The 19,454-nt window shown below is 40.2% G+C and overlaps 1 protein-coding gene across 3 annotated transcripts in view; it reads left to right on the top strand.

The window, feature by feature from the left end:
• Window positions 1-12,420: 12,420 nt before the first annotated feature.
• Window positions 12,421-19,454, top strand: part of slc8a4b (solute carrier family 8 member 4b) — a 131,380-nt gene continuing 124,346 nt past the window's right edge. For 2 of the 3 annotated variants that reach the window (XM_085267215.1, XM_085267211.1), the window contains exon 1: window positions 12,421-12,574. The gene's annotated coding sequence lies outside the window, so the exon portion shown is untranslated. The remainder of the gene's footprint in view (window positions 12,575-19,454) is intronic. The other variant, XM_085267214.1, reaches the window with a different exon arrangement.

The raw sequence follows: 19,454 nt of genomic DNA, 5'->3' as shown, positions 1-19,454 counted from the left end.
TTTTCATGTGGTTGGTCTAGGCTGTGTGTGTGAGTTCAGTTCAGAGGCTCATCTGAAACACATGTATCCTTTATATGTCATTAAGGTACAGACTTATTCATTAACTATCATTATATTGTATAATGACACTTAATGAATAGCAGCTGTTTTTTTATATATAAAAAAGGTTGCTCAGATAGGCTTTTACTGTAAAACCTGACATAGTTGTGCATGATTCCAGGTCTTAATCAGCCTTTCTTCAGTGAGTTCAAAAGAAATAATGCATGATTAAGCAAGGACTCTGCTAATGACCACAATATGGTCATTAGCAGAGTGCGGCTTTAATTATCTGTGCTTAATTCAGCTTTTGTTGGCTAATCAGTATTTTTTTTAGCGTGAAGCCGTACCTACAAATTGAAATTGTTCAATCAGCGTAATGAAGTGCCAATGTGTTTCTAAAGGGTAAAACACACTTTAACTTGTGGACCGTTTTGTTCACTAAACAAGAGTTAAAAATGAATGGTACCAACCAAAGCAAGACTGGTTAACATTTAACAGTTATTCTTTTGGCTTTCTGGGTTCAAAGGGAGAGCAAAGTCTAATTTCACTTGATCTAGAAACTTCTACTGAGAAATGTGATAGTATTCTGTAGGATACATCTATGATGTGTGCTAGTTGTTTTCACTATTAAAAGAGAACTGAGCTAGAGTTAGTTTATGCAGGCCTTGAGATCAAGCTTCATGCAGTCCCAGCAATATTTGCTGATTAACTGTGCTATGCTCTCGCTTTTCAAGCCTGTCCAAAGCTGGCATGCATCTGCAAGCCGTTTTGCAACCCAGCTTCTTCCAAGCTCTGATTTTTGTGCTGTGTCTAATAGAGATGGACCGATCCGATATTACGTATCGGTATCGGTCCGATACTGACCTAAATTACTGGATCGGATATCGGAGAAAAATAAAAAATGTAATCCGATCCATTAAATATCACGAAAGCACCTCACAAAACTTGCAACACGCCGTAACTCACCTCAGAGCGGCTGTGGCATGCGGGACCTGTCGTGGTCTGGATAGCATGTGGAGCTTCGCTAGCAACCTGGCATTTCATCTCCGATAAAGTTATCCCGAGAGAAGTAAAGCAAGTGTGTAAGTCCATCTCTGAATGTTTGTAAAGCATTCCTGCGTTAAGCTTAACAAACGACTGCCTCTTCTTGCTGCTACTTCAATCATGAAACTGCTTAACGATCAGCTGATCGGCTTTTCTGTCGCGAGTCCGTGTCTCTTGTTTGCTTTTGGCCCACTTTGCACCAGAAAGAGGAGACCAGCGGCTGAACAACAGCAGCACGTTTAAGCTTGATCAGCTGTTGTTAGAATGTATTTAATATTACTTTCTACACCAGGATCTTTTTCTACATAGCTGACGCTGGTAACTGTGCAGGGGCGGATCTAGCAAAGTTTAGCCAGGGGGGCCGATAGGGCATGAACAGGGAAAAGGGGGCACAAAGACATACTTTTCTTTCTTATTCTCATTTAAAATGTCTAGCTTTTAATAAATAATTATCTGACACCCAAAGTTTTAATTTGATGTAAAATGAATAGAAGTCAATTACTGTATATAGTAACTATTAAGTCTAATATATATACCCTAGTAAGCTATAGTAATTTTTCCTTTGGGAAGGTACCATCTGTGCAGTCTGCAATTTTGTTGAAGAAAGATGTTGAATCTATTTAATATTTCTTGAAAAATAATTGATTTCTGTGCATTTTTTTTTCACACTGCATCAAATTAAGGTTGATTACGTCGATTAAGCATCATGAGGTGGAGCGTGAGGGGTGGTTCCCTATTTTTTATTTATTTATTTTTATTGTTGCTGGGAGTTGGAACTCTATTAGTTAGGTTGCTTAATATATATGCTAAGTACTCTTTAAAATACCAGAATAGGGAGGATGGTGTAGGTTTAAGTTTATTAGATTGATCAGTATTGCTGAACTATGAAATATTTTTTTTTGCATACAGGTATAACAGAATAGCTTTAGTGTAGTTGTTGTTTTAAACTTGAGTATGAACTTATACAAAATGCAGCAAGATATTTAAAAAACAGTTTTGTTGATTAAAAAACACTATATCGGATTCATATCGGTATCGGCAGATATCCAAATTTATGATATCGGTATCGGTATCGGACATAAAAAAGTGGTATCGTGCCATCTCTAGTGTCTAATACTGATACTGTCATTCATGCCTGCTCAGATCTGTGTGGAGATCCTCCTGCTCCTCTCAGCACAGAGCCGAACCTCCAAATATACTGCATTTTTCAGACTACAGGGCACACTTAAAATCCTTTATTTTTCACAAAAATAAACAGTGCACCTTATGTATGAATTCTGGTCGTGCTTACTGACCTCGAACCGATTTTATGTGGTACACTGTGCTCAAAAGTCGGTCAAAAAATGTTTTAGTACGAGATTTCTGAAAAAATTCAAACATACAGCTCTGCTATCACTTCCGACAAAAATGAAGACAGAAAACTAAACAACAGTGACTTTTGTAGAGTTACTGAAGTTGGGCTAGCTGGTATATACTGATGTGCTACGTGATCGCTAGCAACATAGCTAGGTTAGCATAATAAACAGTGAAGCTGGAGGATGAACGCTAACTTTTTCCATTCGATAAAAGTTAACACGAGGGTTCCTGATGGTTAGGGACAAATGCAATCGCATGGCAGGATGCTGTAAACGGACCAAACTTCAGTCAAGAGAACAACTAAGATAATCCATCCACAATACGAGGTTAGTCATTAATATACTGCAACAACATGGGAATGGAGCAGCTGCGAGAGAAATCAACATTAATTAATCAATGGTACCGAGGTGGAGGAAGAATGAGTTGAGTAAAGTCTGACTTATCTGACTGTTTTGTTTCGCTTACTGCGCCTTATAATCCGGTGCGCCTTATGTATGAAAACAGACCCGTTCATCGACAGTGCGCCTTATGGTCGAAAAATGCGGTAAATGACCTCTTTTAACCGTGGTGGTCATGGCTGAAGACCTTTTAATTCACACTGGATTTGTAAGTTTGTACTATGTATGTTAGCTAAGATGGTTGAAACAGTTTAACAGTATCTCAGTTGTGTTTATTCCGCCAGCCATATATTGATTTGCCGCTGTCTTTCATATCAAAAGTGTCAGGTCGTAGCAATTTATTTCAAGGTATCAGGCAACACTTTTCAGTATCTGTGCTTGGGGCCTCTGTTTTTCTTGCCATCCTCCAGAAAAAGGGGTAATCCATCCTCCTTAAAGATTTTATTTGCTTACTGACACTGATGAAAGGCAGGAAATTGGGTGGAGAGGAAAAACACGGTGCAAAACAAGACACATTTCCAGCCCAGACGAGAGTACACGGCATCTGCATTAGTAGATTCATCTTCCTCACTGACTAATTCTCTTCTCCATCATTTCACCCACTCACGAGCTCATCATTTTTGCCTCTTATTTTTTTGTTTTCAATTAGTCTGCCCTTCTGCGTCCATCACTTGTTGCCCCTCTGTGCCTGTTTCCCCCTCTTTTCTCCTCATCTGTCGTTACTTCCCGTCTCACCCTCGACTCACCCTGATTTCTTTTCTCCGCTTCTCTTTCATGTAGTTTCAGTTCTCCCTCTTTCCTTCCTTCCCTCTTTGTATCTGGGTTGCTGAACTAGTTCACCAGGAGCTTCCTCGCTGATGGCGCCATCGCTTGTGTTTAATTGATGCTGTTTGATAGAAACAAGCTGCTTGTTGGATTCACTCAGGTGGTAACAAAATCTTAAGAGCCCTTATGAGGTAAAACTCGAGAGGCGAGTAAAACATTTTTGGGGGTGTCTGCAATTTCACTTTTGGAGTTGTTTTCTTGTGTTTGACGTTAAGAAAAAAAAAAGGTTCACACAGTGTCACGATGAACACTTTTGCTTTTCTCCGATTGCACTTTCATTTGGCAAAGTTAGAGAGAAGTGCTGTTAAAAAAAACTAAACTGTAGAGCGGGAAACACAATTACATTAACAAACTATTGAATTTTAATGAGAACTTACACTCGCTGCTGGCACCAGGACGGCGCAGTCAGCAGAACAGAAATGGGATGAGTAGCTGTAACATTACCATAACAATACAAATCTGCATAAAAATAATCAAATAAAGGCTGTGATAGATGGACATCATTAAAGGAAATGGAATTGGAACCCATTTGCCTATAACTCAATGTATTTTTCATCCTTAGGTCATCACAATGCTCCGCTCAGCTACTGCAGAACTTAGTCCAGTCGCCGCTGGCTACTGAACGTTTCATCAACTCAGCTTTACATTTTAAACCGCACAGCTCGAAACTGCACGCTGGCATAACATGTGAGGAAAAAGTGTGTATCTGCGCCTATATATGTGCGACTGTGAGCTTGTGTGTGGTGATATGAATCACAGTGAAAGGTCACTATGGCTTGAGGAGAGATGAAACAGAGGAGAAGTGATGAATTGCACTCGGACCATTTTCCCTGCAACACTCCAGGTTGTAGTGAACCACGTGAGTGCGTGTGTGAGACACAAGAGAGAGAGAGAGGGAGGGCGTTCAGGTGCGCACGAGTAGGTGTGTGGCACACGTGTGCGTGTTCCCGTGTGTGTATGCTCAGCAGAAGTAAAGTAAGAGGAAATAAATGCTATAGTGTGTAAAGGATAAGAGAGAAGTATCACACGGTCATAGACGCGGGCTCGCAAACTTGACAGTTTATATGCACAGCAGCACGTGTGCATGTTGCGGTTGTACTGGACACTCTCGCAGTTACACTCATCATTGCGAAGTGGAACTCTCCATAAATGACTTGCATCACTTGCATAAACTTCTCCTTTCATTTTTGGGCAGCAATTATGGAACAACAACGATCGGCAGGGGCGCAGAATATTAGAAATGTGTTTGCGGGGGTGGTGGATGGTGTTGACATGAGCTCAGGATACATGCGATTGGGGAGGAGGGGGTTTCTACAGTTGTGCCTGGGCTTTGCTTTTCTGTCACGGGTCTGATTGGTTTCTGTCCCCTGATTATGCAGCGCCTTTTCAGCACAAACCAATAACCCAGCAACTGAATATGTCAGCTGGGTTTGAGTGCTGCCATCATCTATGCCTTTAAAAAAAATTTATATATATACATGTATATATATATGTATGAGTATGTACATGTGTGTTTGAACAGATGGACACGAATGCTACAGTGCATCAACTGTTTGTGCACATAACAGCCGCTCCCTGAGCCACATAAGCCCTTACCAATCAAGTTTTATTGTAACTGACGATGAGCTCAACAGCCACAACACCACAGCCAGAGATGCTTTGATGCACTTGTAAGGCCATTAGCTCTGTTACAACCTGGAGTGGACAGAAAAGAAGCAACTGGTGCGTGTGGGAGCATATGTTTTCCTGATTGTGGATGTGGTTTGCCAAGACAGGACCGTGGGTATATACAGGCAAACGATACAGTTTTATCCAGTGTTTCTGAGCAGACGTGAGAGGGACCGGGTGTAATGTGGCTGTGATACTTATTTGCTCGCAAAGGATCAGGGCTCATTTTCTCACAATCCTCCTCATCATCATTGTGTTCTGTTTCACAGCTCCCCTATGGACTGTACTCAGCATGACTTACAATTGCTTCAGTTGTCTGACACAGTGAGTTTGAGGCAGCTCATGAATAGTCAGGAGCCAACGGTGCTTTATAAAGTTGGAGATAAAGCGGAGTGGGGGCATATTAGCAGGCTACTGTGTAATCATGCCCAAGGTCTGAGCGGTCTTCATGGGGAGATACGAGGATTGCATAATGAAAGTTGGGGACTTTGGCCTCTAGTAGACTTTATTACTGAACATAGCTTCAGTAATTACATTAGGGTGTTTCAGGCAGCGCCTTGTTTACACAAGTTTGCTGGTTGTTTTTGGAATTTCTTTAAAAGTATTAATATAACATCTTATAGGAAGTGAAAGTGATGTGACTGCAGATGCATATTGTGAAATAGTTGTATTCTTCCATTAGGAAATTGATGTTACAGGCTCAAGACTTAAGCAGCTTTATTGTCATATAATAACCTACAGCTCCTGTAGAGTATAGAGAATACCAGAATCGACAAAACGTGCACCAACACCAACCCATGTGTGCCAGATAGTTCAAAAGAGTACAATAATTTCGTAGTAACATTTTGTAAATACACAGTAAAACTAACTTTCTAAGGCTGACTTTCTCTGGCCTCTGCAGCATTTTATGTGTTGCACCTTTGAAGCAATTTAAGAAAGAAATGTTTTCAGCAAAGGCTCAAAGATGAGAGGTGTTATCAGACTAGTCTCTGTTAGATAGTGTGGCTGTACTAACCCTAACCTCAGTACCTGTTCCAGGCAACAGGAAGGAATAGAGTTTGTGTGAAGTGTGTAAATGTGTGTGTAGGGTCATCTACAAAACTGGTGATTTTGTGTAGGCAGCGTGTAGTGTAAATATCTGAGATGCAAAAAGGAGAGACAATATTCTCAGCTGTCCTCACTTTCTCTTGCACGGTCTTGTCTGAGATGAATCGGGCAGTGATTCAGCTGGTCGGGATGCTCTCGATGGTCCCTTTGTAGGATGTGGTAAGAATGGAGGGAGGGAAATGAGCTTCTCTCAGCCTTCGCAGAAGGTAGACAAACTACTTGAGTATTGTTTGGCTAAAATTTAACAGCAATAGTCACCTGGGGGGACATTTAGGGGAATGCGTTTACCCTTGTTACTTGGACAACACAGTCGATGAAAGAGAAGCCAGCGGGTAGTTAGCTTAGCATGCGAGGGTAAAAATAGTTGTGATTAAGATCAAATGTGTTATTTATTTATTTAAACTTTTGAGGCGCTAGTAGGTGGGTTTTGCTGCCATCAAACACAATCAGTTTCACAGTTTCAGGCCTCTTGCTAAGCTAATGTGCTAATGTCAGGAAACATGAGAGGTGTGTCAATTTTTATGAAGCTGACCTGTGCTTTTAGACTTTAGGGAAGGAAAAGGTCCAAAAAAACTACAATGTGCTGCTTTTGTATTTTAGTAAAATGAGGCATAAGAGGTCAGCTAGCTCTAAAGCCTCGATTAAACTCTTTTCCAGACACAGATGGTTGGAGACCCGATGGCCGAGTAACGGCCTGCTATTCGTTTTTAATTTCCACTTAAAATCTGCTGCCTGGGGGGCATGCGTAATTGTTGCATTGTAAAGTAATCTTAGCGGACTCATGGATGCGAAAAGTATAGTCCCTGCTTAAGTGTTGCCTTTAGCGTCTAGTCTGTGTGCTATGCTAAGCTAACAACCCTCACTGTAAGGTTTCTCAAAATGTCAAACTCTTTCTTTTATCACATTTCCACGCTGGAGCTTTCTGAGTTTTCTGCTCATCTGTTAGTTTAGTGGTCACTGTAATTCAGTGATTGTCAGACTGTGGAGTGGGCTCCGCTAGTGGAGGATTGAGCCACTGGGCATGGATAACCAGACGAAAAATACAAATTGAAGCTACTTAACTTATCTAAAGTCAAAGTTTAATAAATGCAATTGATAGCTTGAGAAGGTTTGAGAGCCGCTGCTGTAATTTACAAGATAATCCTATAAAGACATAACAGAACAAAAGAATGCAGAATAACACTTGTTAAATATCTTAATACAGTATTGTAGCAGTTGCACTGTATTGGTATGCAGCCAGTGTAGAGCAGTTTATATCAGCTGCAAAGGGGATGGGAATAGGGAATAACAAATCAGTGTGAAGAAGAACTAGCTTCGGTTTTTTTTATTGCCTTTAGAGCCGTGCCAACTGATTGTCTGCCAAAGTCTGTTAAACACACGACAGACTACAGCATGCACTGTTCATTCAGGGAGTCCAAATCTTGGGTTGTTAAGTGCTATCACCTTTGAAAAATTCAGTGCAAGTGCCACAGTCTGTGGCTGTGGTAACAAAGCAAATCTTAATTTTCTACTTTTCTGCTTTTGATACCTCAATGTATATATATATTTAAATATATATATTAATATATGTGTGTAGATGGCTGGAACACTGCTGGACACTGACTTATAGGCATCAAATACAGATTAGCGTGTCCTCAGCAAATTAAACCATGGTGTTGCTGAGTTAATATTTCTAAGGGACATGTAAGCAAATGGTTGAGAAAGATTATTAACATAACTTATTTGCCTAAATTAGAGGTAAAAGGAACATTTGCCTAGAAAAATAACCTAATGCAGAGGTCAAGAGCAACATTATGCTATAGTAATATTATATACAGTACTGTGCAAAGGTTTTGAGTCACACCTGAGTTCTTTCTATTTTGGAGCTAGACTTTCTTGGATTTTTTAAAAAACAGTGGTCTTCTTCCACGTGGAATTTCCATGTCCTCCCCGTGTTTGCGTGGATTCTTCCTGGGTACATCGGCTTCCTCCCACAGTCCAAACATGTACAGTTTGTGGGGCTAAGTTAAGGTTAGGTTGGTGCCCATAGTTGTGAGTATGAATGGCTGCCTATCACTCTGTGTCAGATAGGAGATCTGTCCAGAGTGTATCCCGCCTTTCGCCCTACAGTAGCTGTAGCCAGCCCCGCCTCCCCCGGGATCCTGATAAGGATAAGTGGAAGAAGTTGGATAGTCTTGAGTAGTTCTGAAGGCCTTTTTAAATTTTGGCATTGGCTTCTTTTTCACTCGTTTTTAGTTTTTACCATTTTCAGAAGTATTTTCACACTAACAAGGCAAATCCCAAATTAGCTGCAAATGGCATATTTGGCATGATGTGCAGTGTGTGCAAAAAATTCGGGGAAACTGGACAAGTGGAGGGCAAAGAAAAAGGTGACGGGTCTAAAAATATCAGCAACAGACAGTATCTGAAAGTCATGTCCTTATGAAATAAAAAGTAAACTTCAGCAAAGTCCTGACACAGGACCTGAAAGATGCATCTTGATCCATCTACTTCTTCAGAAATAGTCTCAGTGGAAGGGTGAAAAGAAACCGTTCTTATAGAAGGAAAAACAGACTAGACTAATCCACATACAAATACTTTTTGCTATTTATACTTAATGTGTCTTTGACTAATCTAGAACTTGTTGACAACATAAGAAAGACTCAGTTCTGTGTATAGCTAACAGACGTTTAACCAGCGTGCTACAGTTTCAGGATTCTCACGCTAAAAGAACAACATAATATTTAATGGAAAGAAATGATTATCCTCCAGGCTGAGGCTGTTCACATTGCTGCTTTCAAAGACCCCCTCTGCCCTGTGGTACCGTCATCATTTTCAGCTGTTTTATAGTAGTGAGATAAGGGGGTTCTGCTTATTCTCTCATTGCCATAGAAACTGAGTGGAAATGCAGTTTTCTTAGAAGATATCATTGTGGTTTGTTTGGCAATATACTAGCAGAAGCAGGCAAAAGCACACCACGAGGAGATGGGCGAAGTTTAATTGGTGCCGGGTCTGTAATATTTTGATGCTGTGCTGAGAGAGCAAGCAGCACAACAGCTGGGAAAAAATGAAAAGCATTATATGAATCTGAATATTACGTTCCTTTATGAAATGACTTTTATAATAAAATGTTTCAATACTTTTAGTAGTTCCCCTTTTCTTCTCATACTGACCTTAGTTGACTTTTTAAGCCTTAAAAAACACTGCTCCACTTAAAGGCACATTTATTTCATCCTTTTTAAATGATATGCTTTTTAAGAATTTTGTTATTTTTATCTGTCTCGCATTCAAGAAAGAAAACATTGTGCCAGTCCCTCTGCTCTATAAAAAGACTTTCTAAGAACTGTTTTTTCACTGTTATATAAAATAAGCACATGGTTAAGAAAATGTTGTAGTTATCCTTTAATAAAATAAACACAGATTTTCTTTCTCAAATAGGAAACTAACAGTACAACACCCCTGTGAATGCCAGTGTTTTGTTGACCTATCTGTCCACCCCAGTCCCCTCCCGTTGTGGGCTTTGCTGCTCTGTAGAAACACCACCTGATTTCCTGCTTTGGCCGCACCACAAATCAATGAATTGATCTTTTCAGCAAGATCTTTAAATAAAAGATGAATGATCACAGCAGTCAATTGTTCCTATAGCTACAACTTACAGGAGTATTTCCAACTAAAACTCCACATTAGAAGGTAGGAGGCTTTGGAAAAGAGGCAAGGGCACAGCTGACTGACCAGGATAAGAGTTTAACTCTCCTTTGAGACCACTTTTAAATTTCACTTTTCATCAGTGTTTACTTTTCACTTGCTGTTTGATGCAGTCTAGGCACAACATGCACTTGTATAAAAGTGCAGCCTTTCACGGTGTTAAAGTGTTTTAGCTCGACTGATCAGGTTCCACTCGCACAAATGACCTACGAGCTCACCTTGGAGAGGTCTTATTCAGCTTAAAGTCTCTTAAAAAGATGTAGTTGAAACCATGAATTTATGGCCTATATTTGGCTCGTTTTAAACTTGATTTGGGGAAACATTTGAAAGCACCGAGATGACAAACAAAAAGAGAGGTGATAAAAGGGAATGTGTTATTTTTGCTCTAGTAATTATTCTGACAGGGAACGTTTTCCTATTTTCAGACACAGACCACCGTGTTCATTAGAAGAGCCCTTTAATATTACATGCACTGTTCACAGAGCCCTCTGTGCCATTAATTTGTGGACTTACCGCAGTAGATGTGATAGAAACGATGCTGCGTGTGTGTCCTCATGTCCAACTATGAATATGCGGTTACATTTGTGTGTGTGTGTGAAGTCGTGTTCTCTCTGCGTATAAAGAGCTGGGCCGGAGCTGTTCGTGTGTGTTTGTGATGTTCCCTCCGGGTGTGAATTAGCTTGCGGTGTAAAGGCCATGCTTCACGCTGAGACAGACCTCTGATCAACTGTGTCGAAAACACGGATCATGTTAAACTACTCCTCTCCGCTTTCTCATTACTTACACTGACTCTTGCACTCCTCTTCTTCACCCTCGCCACTTGTCCCATCTTCACTGCACCCATCCCACACAGCTCCTGCATCCCTCTCTGCCCTTCTCTCCCCTCATTCATCTCTTGGCCTGTCACGTCCTCATCTCATCTCTTTGGAGGCTATCCTTCCATTCCTCTTCCTCTGTAAAGAGGTGCAGCAATGCAGAGAGTACTCAACCGGCCTCTGAATAAATTCCAGCACAAATAAGATGCTTATTTGTTCCCAGTAAAACCAAGACTTTAGTGCAAAAAATGAGCAGTTCAACAATGTCTTGACAACGTTGCTAGTACGTAATTATTGATTATTATTGATCTTCTTCTTTTAAATATGAATATTTTATGTGTTTGTTGGCTAACTGATGAATGGAAGTGAGAGGAAATATCATAACTGGCCCACTTTACAATCATATCATCAACAGTCATAAAAACAGATCTTTCCTGCAGCACCATTGAGTAATGGGGAAGACAACCTGCAGTGATGACAAACAACTGCTCAGCATGATGTTTCATTACTTGATGTGGCAACCCAAAGGGAGTAACTAATGGTTTTTTAAGTTCTAGAAAGGGCGTTATCCGGGTCATGGTTCCTGATACTTCAAAACATTCGTAATTAATTTGTCACTTGTTCTTTAGTAACGCAAGTTTTCATATCCCTTACAACAAAAGGTCATTGGTTAGGGGACAGAGTAGCTCATGCTGCATTGCTTTAATTTATAGACAAATGGCAGCAAATGGAGCCTCATTTTGGCAATTTTTAAAGCGAATGGTTATGGTTACATTTTCTCTGATTAGAGATGAGTTTACTGTTGGTTGATGTAAATCTAATTTATTGGAAGTTGGGGTCCTTAAGTGCAATTTATTAAACTACTAATATGGAAGAAATAATCAATAGATTCACTGTGTACAGTAAATAGCTACTGGTAGGAGCCTTGAACTTGAGCAGGCTGGCCTTTTTTCAATTCATCTTTATCTTCTTCTTATCTCTGCTGCTTCTCAGCTTGACCATTCTCTTCTCTTCTCTTCTCTTCTCTTCTCTTCTCTTCTCTTCTCTTCTCTTCTCTTCTCTTCTCTGTCTTTTTCACTGGTCTGTGTTTATCAGTGCAGTGCTGCTTGGGCTACACGCTCCTTTGGTTTCCATTCATTCGGTGCCTGTTCCACACACACACACACACACACACACACACACACACACACACACACACACACACACACACACACACACACACACACACCGTCTTGCTCTGTGTCTTATCCCTGCACTCCTGCTCACATCAGCTCATCCTTTCCTCAGCCCAATCTCTCTCTTTTTCTCTTCCATCTCTCTCTCGGGAAAGGAGCATCTTCCTCCTTTCCCGCGAGAGAGAGGCAGACGCGCGCGCGCGCACATACACACACTCAGAAAGACAGACACACAGAGAGAGAGAGCGAGGGAGATACAGGGGAGGGCGCAAGAGCGCGCAAGCGAGCCAGCGGGTGAAGTGCGCGTGCTCTGTCACCGCCGCCGCCGCTTGAGAGGAGGAGAGACGTTTATTCAGCTGGTGGATAAGGAAACGAGCGGAGGGCAGGGATGAACAGATAGAGGCACCAGCCAGTGAATCAATGAACGGATCGCGACCTGGGCTTTTTCCAGAGTACCAAACCGGTGAGAGGACACAAATATCGCGCCACTGTTGCTCTTATAATGAATTTATGTGCATTGTTAAAACTGTTTTGTTGCTCTTACGCGAGCCGTGTGTGTGTATGTGTGTGTGTGACAGGAGACAGTCACCGTGTTTAAGAAGTGTGCCGGCATGTGAGGTGCATTCACTTTGACAGTTTGTCTAGACCCTAGCAGCGGGCGCTGCGTGGTGCAGAATTTGGTTCATGTGTGCGTAAATAAGGAGCGAGAAAGTGTTTCGATGAGGCGGAAGAGATAGACGTTGAAACTGAAAGACACCGGAGTGCCCCGCATGACCAGGGAGGTCTCTCAGGTGTGTTGCGACACCGCGGAGTCCTGCCCTGCGCGAGAGACGCATTCAAGTGCCGTTCCAATTAAGCATCTGTCCTGCGCGCAGTCTCCTGTGAGAACCAGCGTAGCCTGTGTCGTATGATAAAAGGATCTTGATCCACGCCGGCTGTTCTCTCAGCTGGAGAGCGAACGATGGAGTAAAATTTACCAAGACCTATAACCTTTGCTGAGCCGGGTTGGGGATTGCGCAAGAAAAGAAGGTGCGGGGACGTAAGATTATGGTTAGGGTTAGGTACACACCTGGGTACTAGGGGACTGTGCACCGGGTCAGGGCGCGCAAGAGTAATAGATTTGTAAGGGGTGAAATAGCAGCACAATAGCGGCCTGTAGCTTCGCATATGAAAGGAAAATCCTGTGAGTTTGAAATAAGGCTGATGATAATCGAAATGTAAAAGTTGGGTGAATACCATTCAGGTTCCTGCATTTCTTTAGAAGAGCTGATTATTGTGACGATTTGTTGATTCTGGTGGTGGTGACGATGATGGCGATGAACGTATTTATGGAAGGAGTTGTGATGATACCAAAGCTGATTGATATGTGACACTTTTAATGATGGCAGTCCCAACATAAATGGATGCTGCTGCTTATAGATGTTACACATTGGTGTGGAGGTGATTTTATAACAGTTGAAGAGTTGGCAACAAAATAATGGAGATGAGGATGATGACGGTGGAGAGTTAATGATGATGGCTGGGCTGCGGGGTACATGATGAGGCTACTGATGAGAACTTTTTCAACAATGATAAATAATTTACCCAAAGATATGTTGCCCTCTCAATAATTCAAGGAGCCAAGCTGTCTAAGGAAATGTAGGCTATAAATTTATCTGCATATCTTAATCCATCCCCAGCATATAAGCAAGAGTAACTCTTTGTGTTAAGCAGCTTTTACACAGGTGTTGCTATCCAGCCACGTCTACAAGGTAGCGATTTTGTACAATTCAGACAAACAAAGCTGTTTTTCTGAATTAATAAAGGGTCAAAATAAGTCTGATGGTTCCTGGAAGGGAAATATATCCACATTTTGAGGTCAGCAAGAGTTTTTTTTTACCTTAAAAAATGATAATACATTCTTTTGCTTTATATCTTGGCTCTCAACTAATCCAAAAGCAGCAACAGTATGATTTTGGCTGCTTGTGTGAGCAGTGACTGTGAATAACTGCAAGTGCAGAGAAACCTGGTGCTTGGAAGGAAAAACACATGCATTTATTCATTATTTATGTAGCGCCTAATCCTAGAAATGTCAATATTGACAATGATTTGGTCAAGTTCCCACATTTATATTTTGTTTCTAGGTCTGTGTGTTTATTGTGTATGCACATAATGGAGGGTGCCTACTAGCTAAGGGTGTTTGCATGCCAGAAATATCCAGGACTTTCCCTGCCTGTCTGTCGTCTTTTCCTGTGACGGTATCCTCAGCTAATCCATTAATGACTTAAACAACACACTCACTTCCCCACAGCAGAGGGTGGTAACCCACATCTTGGCCTCTATTCTTGTCCATGTTAATCTGATTATGTGTTTCGCTGGCACCGGTCTCTGGTTTCTTGTGTTGTTAGTGGTTACTGAGCATAGGGAACCTGTTACTTTAAGCATAATGCATCTGTCCAGTAGCTGGGAGGGACAGGAAACACCCTGTGGTCATAATCCTTTTTTCTCCTGTGTGTGGGTGTTTGTTACACACGGTTAGTAGTGCCAGCTTTCAAAACCTTGTTTTGAGTTGTGTACCAGAAGAAGATTATATTGACAATACTGTGAAATATAAAAAAGAAGACCTATTCATGTTGGCAGGAGCATAAAGGAGCAGGAACTTCAATTAAGCTAGAAGATACATTTTCATGTTCTTTTAATTGATGAATTGTTGAATTGATTTATTGTTTGAGTGGTAGGCTACATGTAGCCAAATTTCTGTTTGGCCTAATGTTGCGATCACTAATCAGTTGTTTGTTATAACTTCAAGGGCTAAAATATTTCCTGATGGCACTGACTGATTGTTTATTATATTTGTCCATACTGGTCAAAGCCTTTATAGATCATCAAGTTTGAATATGTAAAAGTGTAATACAGCAACTGGTGTGATATAACTAGCAATGAACTGATGCAAGTAAAGACATTAAAGCCAAACTCAAAAAGCAACATACTTTAACATAATAATCTTAGGGGGAAAAAAGTTAAATAAAATAATTAAGACGACAAGTTAGAAAATAATGTGTTTAACGTGGGTGTGAAAAAATCCCCCATATATATATAACATAATGGATAAGCGATATACACTCAACTCTCTCGTGTCAAAGTCATCTTCAGTGATGACTCTAACCCTATGCTTTCATGTCTTTTTAAAATTTTTCCAAAAAAGTACTTTATGCTTGCCTCCAAAGCATAATGATGATAACTTAAACCCAACAGGGTTAATATATCATGCCAAAGTAGTTGCGTTCCATTTTATGATAACTGTACCAGAATTCTAGTTTGGCTGCCCTGATGTGATTATTAAAAGCAAACAGTAGTTGGACGTAATATTAACACGGGATCTAAAACAGATTGTATCACATAGAATACACGGCATAGTTGCATGAATCTAATTAAAATGATTGCGCACATTATTATTAAATAGTGATTTGAACTTAAACATTAACAGTCCTGTGAGTTATTGTGCTCATCAATGGGGACTAGAACAACACTGAGATAATAGCTCAACTAACTTATGATCTCTCACAGTTCATAGCTTATCATCTGTAAAATGACAAATGTGATCTTTACATTGACTTTGAGTAACATTTGGGTGAAGACTAATTAGGTGATAATTATTTGTAGGTTTATGACCAGTGCTCTAGTAGCGATTCTTGTGAATTGTGGATGAGCAGATGGCATGAAGTCGTGAAACTGGATAAGCTAAAAGAAAAAGAAAATTAAATGTATTGCTAAAAAAGCAGCTTTGTTGTGTAGTGGTTAACAAATTCCATGAGAAACACAAACCCAGCCTCAGGACGTCACAACCAAATTTAATCCTGTGACCTGAGCATATCACCTTATGTGTGGGAAGTTCTCCTCTTTGAGAGAGATTCTGACTTGAAGGGCTATGCTAGTAGCATATTCAATTCAATTCAATTCAATTCAATTTTATTTATATAGCGCCAAATCACAACAAAAGTCGCCTCAAGGCGCTTCATAGATACAGAGAAAAACCCAACAATCATATGACCCCCTATGAGCAAGCACTTTGGCGACAGTGGGAAGGAAAAACTCCCTTTTAACAGGAAGAAACCTCCGGCAGAACCAGGCTCAGGGAGGGGCGGCCATCTGCTGCGACCGGTTGGGGTGAGAGAAGGAAGACAGGATAAAGACATGCTGTGGAAGAGAGACAGAGGTTAATAACAGATATGATTCAATGCAGAGAGGTCTATTAATACATAGTGAGTGAGAAAGGTGACTGGAAAGGAAAAACTCAATGCATCATGGGAATCCCCCGGCAGCCTACATCTATTGCAGCATAACAAAGGGAGGATTCAGGGTCACCTGGTCCAGCCCTAACTATATGCTTTAGAAAAAAGGAAAGTTTTAAGCCTAATCTTAAAAGTAGAGATAGTGTCTGTCTCCCGAATCCAAACTGGAAGCTGGTTCCACAGAAGATTGTACTTATGGTATGGCTTCTTTCAATTTAACTATTAATGCTGCTCTCCAACTGTCTTTTGCATGGAAGAAACTGCAAATTTGTCATGAAAGCCTTTACCAGGGTGTGCAAGTAGGCCTTGCAGTTTGTATTTAGTTGATTCATTAGTGCAGTGACATCAAAAGTAAATGCAGGACCCATCTTCCTCTGCATCTGAGATGTTACCATCTGGAGTCTATTTGTGATTCAGTGCCCTTGCATTGATGAAGTGAATTATTTTAGTTACAACATCAACAATGTGGTTTATTTTTTAGCACTGACTAATACAACAACTCCTGGTGTGTAATATAATGCAAAAATACCATTAAGGCAAACAAAAGGATTGATAAGTTACCACCGTGCTACTCTCTAACTGGTTGATTTGAAATTGTGTTGCCACTGTAGATGCTCTAGCTAAAAGGTAATTTCATGGTGGTTGGTGAGCTTAAAGGGTATGCAATGCAAAATATGTGATTAACTAAAATGTGGGCGGATCATAAAATATAACATGAAACAACAAAAAACTATAGTACAATATCACATTTAAATGTATTAGAATTTATTTAATTGTAATCGTCTTTTCAATTATTAAGTTATTGTTGATTTTAGTATGGAATCTTTGCATACTATATAATTGCATCGCAATTATTTTTAATATTTATTTAAAATTGAAATATTTGAAACTATGTGTATTGGATTAATTATATTGTAAAATGCCACCTCTTCCCAAGAGGGATCATTAAACTTTCAGCTCTCATCCCCAGGCTTTCTAAGCTATTCGCCCTCATTGTTTTAATTGTGTTTATCTTGATTATGGACAGCGGCTTTATCCAAAATCTTAAAAGTTCACTCCATCTCCATCATTTGTTTTGGCTGCTGTTTGAATCTAGATAATTTCATGAGGCATTTTAATCTCTCTGCAACTGAACAGTGAGTCGCCCCTCGAGGTTTAAAGCACGGCCTCCTGCCTACAGGTTGATTAATTAAGTACACTAACACAATAGAATGAGAGGACAGTGATATATCGAGTGGTTCATCTCTTCTCTCGCTGCGACACGAAGCCATTGGCCTATCCTTTTATTTGACACAGTGTTTGACATTCATGGAAAGTGGCCAGTACCCATGGGTGGCGCCCAGTGCCACATCACATAATGGCACCTCAGTGTTTGCTCGACCGGAGGAAAACGCACTGTGAGTTAAGACCAAGGAGTGAACTTTATAATATCAAACTCAAAGCTTAACAGTCAGTATGGGCATTTGGCAATTTGAGCTGTGAAATTAGACATTACAGCACGATCTAAATCATAACGCAATGAGAGAGAGTGAAAACGCGTTCAACATATTGTGACTAAAGCACAGATGAAATTAAAAATAAAGCGTTGCATCATGGCAAAGTGTCAAAGAAGGCTAAATCCTGTTTTAAATTTCAGTAATCATTGACACAGTCAACTAATTGCAATACAGGTTCCAGATATAGTCTGATTTAAACACCTCTGAGTTTAAAAATCCTATAAAAAGGACGGTTGCAGATTTAATAACATCCTGATATCCCTCACAGGTTCAGCTAGGTTGCCAGGGCCCTCACATCACTCATTCCACTCACTTTCAAATTGCTCTCAAAGTCTCAGTTTATGGCCAAATGGTGCGATTTCCAAGCTGGACAGCAGTTTGAGGTGTCTCAACAGTGATCTCACTTGCATGGCAAACTGATTTAGCCCTTACTCCTGTATACTTCAATTAATCCTTCAGAGGGAAACTACAAATTATGAACTAGTAGCCTGAAGCATTGAGTGCATGCAGCAGTTTGCCTGGTCCACATTTTCACTTGACTGGCAAACACATGTCAGGATTCCAAATATCCAGATGTCAGGATGTTATAGTTCTGCTCAACATTAATCAACAATTAGTAAAATCACCTATTTGTATATTCAGTGCTGGAACTCTTTGTATTTATCCAAATTGATATGGAAACTCATACTAAAAAGCCACGAGGAATGATTATTGGAACTATGACAGTCATAAAACATCAGTTTAGACAAAAGTAGGTATGTCAGGCTAGAAAAAGGAGTGTTGCTTTAAAATCTAATATCTTTATAAGACATAATTGTTTTCTGCATTTTTGAGTTAGTTTATTTATGTCTTGCTCCTTTTTGCTTATCTCCACAAGTAAGTGGCAAAAAAGTGCTCATTAACCAACTGTAAAACAATCTATTATGCAATACTCTCTATGTACTGCTGTTAAGTAAAAGGGTGGAGCAAGGGGTGTATGGGTTTAAAGAGGCAGTTTTAAAAATGAGGTAACACAGTGGTGACTAAGCCTATGGCCAATTGATGAAAGCACTCTGATATTTATATAGCTGAAATGTGTCCAACTGACCATTATTTGATTTTTTTCTACAAATTATATTACAGGATAACACAAACCAAACACTTGTTGCTGTTGCAACGTCATATTAAAAGCATTTAAGCTGGTGAGCCATTAGTTGGCTTTTATTTTGGAACTGTCACGCAAAAAATTCAGTGTCAGTGAGTTGAGTGCTTACCATCATTGGCTAGTCATAAAAAAACAGACTTTTTGGCATTGTCTGGCAAATTAGCTTGAAATACTAAAGGTAGTAATGAAACCAGAAGAAGCAGCCACTGTGAGCTGCAGGCAGCACGCTCAACTCAACGTCTCCTTGTGCAAGCCACAAGGAAATGGATAAATCTGCATGAATTGTTTTTTGAAAGCATGGAAATAACTTGTTTTGCTTTCCCCGGTATTCAGTGATTTACTAGGATTCAATTCTTCAACACAGCCATTTCAAGAGGTCGTTACTAAATACACATCCATCCATGCTCTTACAGCTTATCCAAATTCAAGGTC

The sequence above is a fragment of the Mchenga conophoros genome, linkage group LG3 (genome assembly GCF_057382185.1).
Source record: "Mchenga conophoros isolate Kocher_MC1m ecotype Shallow Benthic linkage group LG3, M_conophoros_male_GT1.1, whole genome shotgun sequence".
Taxonomy (NCBI): Eukaryota; Metazoa; Chordata; class Actinopteri; order Cichliformes; family Cichlidae; genus Mchenga; species Mchenga conophoros.
The sequence above is the reverse complement of the archived record's forward strand: the minus strand, read 5'-3'. Positions and strand labels throughout refer to the sequence as shown.